The sequence below is a fragment of the Aulonocara sp. 'chitande type north' Nkhata Bay genome, linkage group LG23, assembly GCF_057382095.1.
Source record: "Aulonocara sp. 'chitande type north' Nkhata Bay isolate Kocher_YH1m ecotype deep benthic linkage group LG23, A_spYH_male_GT1.1, whole genome shotgun sequence".
In the NCBI taxonomy this organism is placed as follows: Eukaryota; Metazoa; Chordata; class Actinopteri; order Cichliformes; family Cichlidae; genus Aulonocara; species Aulonocara sp. 'chitande type north' Nkhata Bay.
In genome coordinates this window covers 23,762,613-23,769,574 of record NC_141365.1, presented here as the reverse complement: position 1 = coordinate 23,769,574, position 6,962 = coordinate 23,762,613, and the positions used below count along the sequence as shown (strand labels likewise).

At 43.0% G+C, this 6,962-nt stretch overlaps 1 pseudogene; it reads right to left on the bottom strand.

The window, feature by feature from the left end:
- Window positions 1–2,157: 2,157 nt before the first annotated feature.
- LOC147301850 (lectin-like) lies at window positions 2,158–2,883 on the bottom strand (annotated as a pseudogene).
- Between the last annotated feature and the right edge of the window lie 4,079 nt (window positions 2,884–6,962).

The following is a 6,962-nucleotide window of genomic DNA, read 5'->3' as shown; positions in this document are numbered from 1 at the left end:
AACTAAAACACTGTGTTTGTGTATGTGTGTGCAAGCACGTGACTGCCTGCGTGTGCACATACTTGTGTGTGTGCATGTGTATATATGTCTCTGTGTGAGGGACTTCCTGCCGGTCATAAAAGTCCATCTCCCGTCCAGACCACAGTTATCCAGTTACAAATACTGAGACCCCCACCCAGGTATCCCCTGGAGAATTTCCACTCATCTCTCTTTGTTTTACTTTCACAGCTCAAGGTGGGGGAGGGTCTCCTACAAGTCTACTCCTAACTTTGTGACACATTTAGGCCTTTATTACATCCAGGGCAGTTTCAGTGTCTTTACAATACTTCTACATCCTATCTAACACATTTCTAAATCCTAAAATAAGCTACAAATATCTTCACCAGTAAGTGGCAGTAACAGCTAGGACAGATGGCACAGTACTCTCTTGCAAAAGTAGCACAGACCAGTTATGGCAATGAAAGCCCACAGTATCACAGACCTGCTATTTTGCTGTTATTAAGTGAGAGTAGTATACAAGCATTATACACAGTTTTTTTGTTTGTTTTTTAAGTTGGTACTTCTTTAAAGTAGAGAGGTGTTTAATGTGACAAAGTAAGGGGACAGGGTGCGTGGAGGTTATGGTTGCGCCAGCTGAATCATGTTAGTCCAATGTTAGTGACTTTTTAACTGTATTGTCACATCAGGAATAAAAGAAATAAATGTAAATAAAAATAAAAACATCCATTTCTGACCTAAAAAAAGGTGATTTTTAAATCTGACAATTTTTGTATTTTAATACTTCTGTGCTTCACTAAAGGCAAATATTGTCATTTTTAGTTCTGTATTCATTTTGTTATTTTTATTAACCTTATAATGCCCTTTGTATGATATTTGATACATGAGTTTATGAGACCTCTATCTCATCAACATGATCAATACTTGCCATAATTTCAAAATGTTACGGACAAAACTCTTTTTTTGTCTGAAATTAACATTGTTGTTAACAAAACGTTGCCAAAAATGCCCAATGTATGAAACACAATACAAAAAATATATAATAAATACAAAAAAATATATATCATGCACAACATGATATAGCAAAAAAACACTTGTAGATTTTGTTATAAGGGTAATAAACATCTCAGTTCCAATCTGAATTTTAATGCCTGGTTCTGATGAATGTTAAATGCATCCCATGAAATTTTGTTATGTGACACAAATCTCTCTCCATGTGTCTTTGTGTCTCTCTCTAAATTACTATAGAATGTAATGAATGGCTCATAGTAAAGGGGAAAGAGGGACAAGACATTTTGGAAATGAATGAAATTTCAGACACAGATAACCCAATTTTTTTGAATTATGATGTCATTTATTAATGGAAAAAGTTATTCAAACCTACCTAGCTCTATATGAAGAAGTAGTGTCTTTCTAAACTTAACAAATGATTGTTCCTTACTTAGCAGCAAAAAATTGCAATCAAGATGTTTTTGATAACTGAATTACTGTGGAGGAGTTTTGGTTCACTCTTCATTGTAGAAACTGTTTTAATTCAGCCCCATTGGACAGTTTTCCAGCATAAACTGCCTTTTTAAGATCACGAGAAAGCATCTTAATATGATATAAGTACAAACTTTGAGTAAGCTACTCACAAACCTTTATTTTATCAATTTTTTTTTACCAATTTAGAGGTGGAATCGCTATTTTGTGGATCATAACATACATATCTGTAAGACCATTGAGCATAATTTAACCCCATTACATCCCTCATCCCAAGCTTCCCTCTAACTCGTAAACACATGTTTCTTCACTATGTCTGCAAACAGTGCAAACTCAAATTTTAAGAAAGTACTGTTGCTCTGAGGGAAGCAATATGGAAAAACATCTGGAAATGATCTCAAAATATTTTTATTTACTTTGAGTATAAAAGTAATAACATCAGTATCATTTCTCTTAACATTGTTACTCAGTGGAATAAAATTGATGAAACAGTTTAAGACAACCAAACAGACTTTTTAGCATTCTGACAAAACAGAAATGAAACTACACATCTACAATGACACATCAAGAAAGAAAGCACAAATAATTTAGATAAATAATCAACCTACTCTAACCACAGTAGATAGAAGGTAATTAATTTTACAATGTAAAGTAGCAAATAAAATTTAGTCTCTCCTCGCAGTCGTGTGCCTTCCAAGCACCCTTGCTTCCAACTGTCACCTGTAAGGCACCACACCTCATCTTGGCATGTGGACATGATGACTTTCCCTCTTCACCCCAGGCCTCATAGTCCATCTCCTGCCCGTCCACCCACAGCCAGTCACCAGCCAGGAAACGCAATCCAATCCAGACGTGTTCAGTGGTGTTTTGTTTGCTCAGCTCTTTCTGGATCAGCAGCATCTCAGTCTCAGACCCCACACTGGCCAGGTCATCGTTGTGCTCTCTGCAGTACTCCAGAGCTTCCTCCCAAGTCTTTTTCTCAGTCACCACTGATGCACTGTAGCAGAAAAAGGGTCTTTTATTCCATTGGCCTACATCATGCCACTTGCCTTTACGCATAATGCCATAGTCTTCTCTATGATCATAGTCATTAGGTTCATTTATTGCCCAGAAACACATAGTTGGTGCTCCACCTCCTGACCACAGCCATTCTGTTCTGTCTGAAGAATTTCTTACCAGTCCGATCCAGATATTTTCATTGACATTGCTGGCGAGCTGCTGAAGTTCATTATTATCCCTCTCATTACTGACAGGAGCCAGGTCTGTGTAATGCTGCTGACAGTACTTCTGAGCTTCAAGCCAATCCATTTTCTGGTCAATGTAAACGTACTTGGAAAAACATGCAGACAGGCTAAGCAGGAGCAGAATGAAGGTAAAGATCTGATCCATTGTTAGTATCTTTAGAGAGTCCCTCAGAGCAATGAGGATCCTGTCACGGTCGGACGGCCCTTTCCGGACGACCCTGCTTGTGTTTATGTTTTCTGTATATGTGTTTGCTTCTCCCTCCCTGGCCCTCGGGGTTGTTTACGGAAGTGCGCGCCGTGGGAGAGGCGTGTCCTGGCGACTGTCGTCATTGGGAGTCCCTCTTCGCTGTTGCCAGCCCACCTGCAGCTGATTACCTGACCAGTGGTTGGTAATCATTCCTCCAGGCTAGAAAGGGGTATTTAACCTGGACTCACGGCGACAGTCGACGTGGGATTATTACTCCGAACTGGTATAGTCTGTGCGAGCAGTGTGAGTGTGTTATTCGGCTAGCGTGTGGCTAACGCTGGATTTTCCTTCTTCCTCCAGGAGGGGCGAGCGGAGAAGCGAGTTGGGGAGCACACACACTAAGGGAGTTACTACACGGAACGCACTGGGAGCAAGGGATGAGCACGATTGGAAAATTGCACTTTTGAATGGATTGTTGGACTTGTCTGTTTCACTGTAAATAAACGCACTGTGTTTCTGTGAGCAAGAACCGCGCCTGGGTCCCTCTTTTCCGTGACAGAATAATCCCACCACCATGGACCCAGCGGATTCTGCTTCACGCCAGCTGTCTATCCAAGCGGAGGTTTTGGAGCGACACGAGGAAATGCTGAAGCACGTTTCAAAGGAACAAACCGCGCTTCTGCAAGCCATGACAGAGCTTAAAGGTATGTTGATTTCCTCACCTAATACGGCTCCAACGCAGCCCGCCCCTTCGCTGGAAGCCGCGGCAGCCTGTCCGCTTCCTCCTTCACCTCCACCGCGGCAGCGGGAGTACTCACTCCCCGCACCCGAAAAATTTGACGGCGAGTTGGGGAGGAGCCGGGGTTTTTTGACGCAATACTCTCTTGTGTTTAGACAGCAACCTTGTGCCTTTGCCTCTGATTCTGCTAAAATCGCTTATTTGGTGCAACTTATGACTGGGCGGGCGCTTCAATGGGCTCAGGCAGTTTTAAATACCCAGCCCTCTGTGTCATATGACGTCTTTCTCAGCAAGTTTTGCTGTGTGTTTGATAAAGGCGCTAGCTCGGATGCTGCAGGTCATCGCATGTTTTCTCTGAAGCAAGGTAGGTGTTGCTGACTTTTCCGTGGAGTTCTGGATCCTGGCGGAGGAGTCGGGCTGGGAGGAGAAAGCACTGCGTGGAGCCTTCCTCAACAGCCTTAATGAGAATATTAAGCGTGAGTTAGCAACCAAGGAACTGCCTAAAGCTTTGTCTGCTCTAATCAATATGTGTATTAACTTAGACGACCACATGCGGGAGTTCGGCAGAAGAGCCGGGGATGGTCGGCGGCCTGCTGGGGGCACGGGTACATCTAGGGACCTTCCTACTCTGATGTGGAGAAGTGAGGAGGAGCAACACGGGGATGAAGAGCAACCCATGCAGCTCGGCGGAGCCAAGCTTTCCTCCTCTAGACTGGGGCGCAAACAACGGACTGGTGAGTGCTTTCTTTGTGGAAAAAGAGGACATTTTGTTGACTCCTGCCCAGACCGAGTAAAAGAGTCGGCCCGTCAGTAATTGTGGGGATACTGGCGGGCGCCACAACAAAAGTGTTCCCTCACCTCAGCTGCCCTGCTAAATTAATGTCTCACTCCCTCACTCACTCCTGCTGCGCACTCATTGACTCTGGTTCTGAACAAAATTTCCTAGACGAGGAGTTAGCCAACATCTTAGGCCTGCCCCTACTTCCCCTTCCAGAGGTCCTGAAGGTCTCAGCCTTAAATGGCGGCCATCTAGCCTCCGTCACACATCGCACTCAGGAGGTTACACTCATTATTTCGGGAAATCACTCTGAGAAAATCAGTTTGTTGGTATTCAAAGCCCCCCACACCCCACTGGTACTGGGATTTCCTTGGCTCCAACATCACAACCCCCAAATCGACTGGGCCAAAGGGTGTGTAACTGGCTGGAGCACGCGGTGTCATGAACAATGTTTACTTGCCGCTGTCCCGGACAATCCTGGGACCGCCTCTGCGAAAAGCTCCTCACCCCCCGACCTTTCCTTGGTGCCCGCCGACTACCACAACCTCGGCCAGGTATTCAGCAAAAGTAAGGCGTTGTCTTTGCCTCCACATCGGCCTTACGACTGTGGAATCGACCTACTCCCAGGCGCTCCCCTGCCAGCAAGTCGGCTCTACAGTCTGTCTAAACCGGAACGCGAGGCCATGGAATGCTACATAACGGAGTCTCTGGTCGCAGGTATTATTCGCCCATCTACTTCGCCTTTAGCAGCAGGATTCTTCTTTGTCAAGAAGAAAGATAAGAGCCTGCGTCCCTGCATTGACTTTCGAGGGCTGAACAAGATCACTGTTAGGAATAAATATCCACTCCCCCTGCTGGCCTCGGCATTTGAACTATTACAGGGGGCAGTCCTGTTCACCAAACTGGATCTTCGGAGTGCCTATCATCTGGTTCGCATCCGCAAGGGTGACGAGTGGAAGACGGCTTTCAACACCCACCTGGGGCACTTCGAATACTTAGTGATGCCCTTCGGTCTCACTAACGCCCCTGCGGTCTTCCAGGCCCTGATTAATGATGTGCTCAGGGACTTTATTAACCATTTTGTCTTCGTGTATCTGGATGACATTCTGATGACATTCCAGGTCGCAGACTGAGCACATCAACCATGTACGTCTGGTTCTACGGCGCCTATTGGAGAACCGCCTTTTTGTGAAAGCGGAGAAATGTGAGTTCCATGTGGAAACTGTTTCTTTTCTGGGTTTCATTGTGGAACAGGGGCGTTTGCGAGCTGACCCGGCCAAAGTCAAAGCCGTAGTGGAATGGCCTATTCCCAAGACCCGCAAGGAGTCGAAAACAAATGCAATGTTAATAGAAGAAACTGGAAGACTGAAGAGAAATAGCTCCATGTGTTGTGTGAGAATATTTAATTTGTAATTTCCATCAGCTTTTTGCTTCTTCTTTAACCATACTAGACATTTGTCTTTTGATACATTGGATTGCCTTTCTTAATTTTTGCAATGTTGCATGTCCCGTGCTAACGTTATTAAGTAGTTTTGTGTGGAACTGATATCCTTTAAATCTCTCCTTCTGTTTGTATTTTATACATCACGCTCCTCCAGGTTTGACCAAGACTTAGAAAGCAAACACAGGTAGATGTAAAGCCAAAGGTTATTGGAAGTGAGCACACCAAACAAATGTTTTAGTTTGCATACAGCAAAGTGTAACCATTGCTTTCTTCTCATTAGAGAACCAAATGAAGTCATCATTCATACTGTCATGCCATTACCATGATGGAAAACAACACATGAATGAGAATTTGAAAGACAATTAAAAACCATAAAAAGACCATTAAAGAATAATATAGCTTCAAACTGTTCCCATAATTTAATTTTAAACACACAGGGGAAATTAATATACCTGTACTGTAAACACAATTATAGATTGTAAGAGTAATATTTTTAAAGGTATTTTCCCTTGTCTGCCTTTCCATCTCCTTTTCTTCTTTTTCTGTTTTTAATGTATTTTCTTTTGTGTGTCTGTGACAAAATGTGAGGACTGTATATAATTGTTTTTAATTTAATTTTTATCCTTTTGTTACAATCATAACATTTATCAAAACATGTTCTACATTTTCCTATTACATAGATTTACTATTTACAGTGAGGTTTATAAAGTAGGATAGTTTAAAAAAAGAATTCAGTCAAAGCCCTGTCAAGCCCAGCAGTTTCTGAAACCTCACATGTGGCATTTGCACTGTTACATAACCACCTGCCTGAATACAAAATGAAGAATTAGTTTTGGATGTGCCCTGCCATACACAACATGCAGAGACTTGGTCAGTTACTGGGTACTGCAAACCAAACAATTTTGTTGCACTACGCACTAAATATAGTATTAGCTGGAAACTTTCATTCCTTATTGACTTTCCTATTCGGATGCTGCAGAAGGTTTGGAAACATTGCTCAAAATGTTGGTTCAAAACATCCACTTCACCTGACCGCAAATAATTGAAGTTTTGGTGTGTTTCTCCCCGGGATAACTTTTTTCACTCCAGTT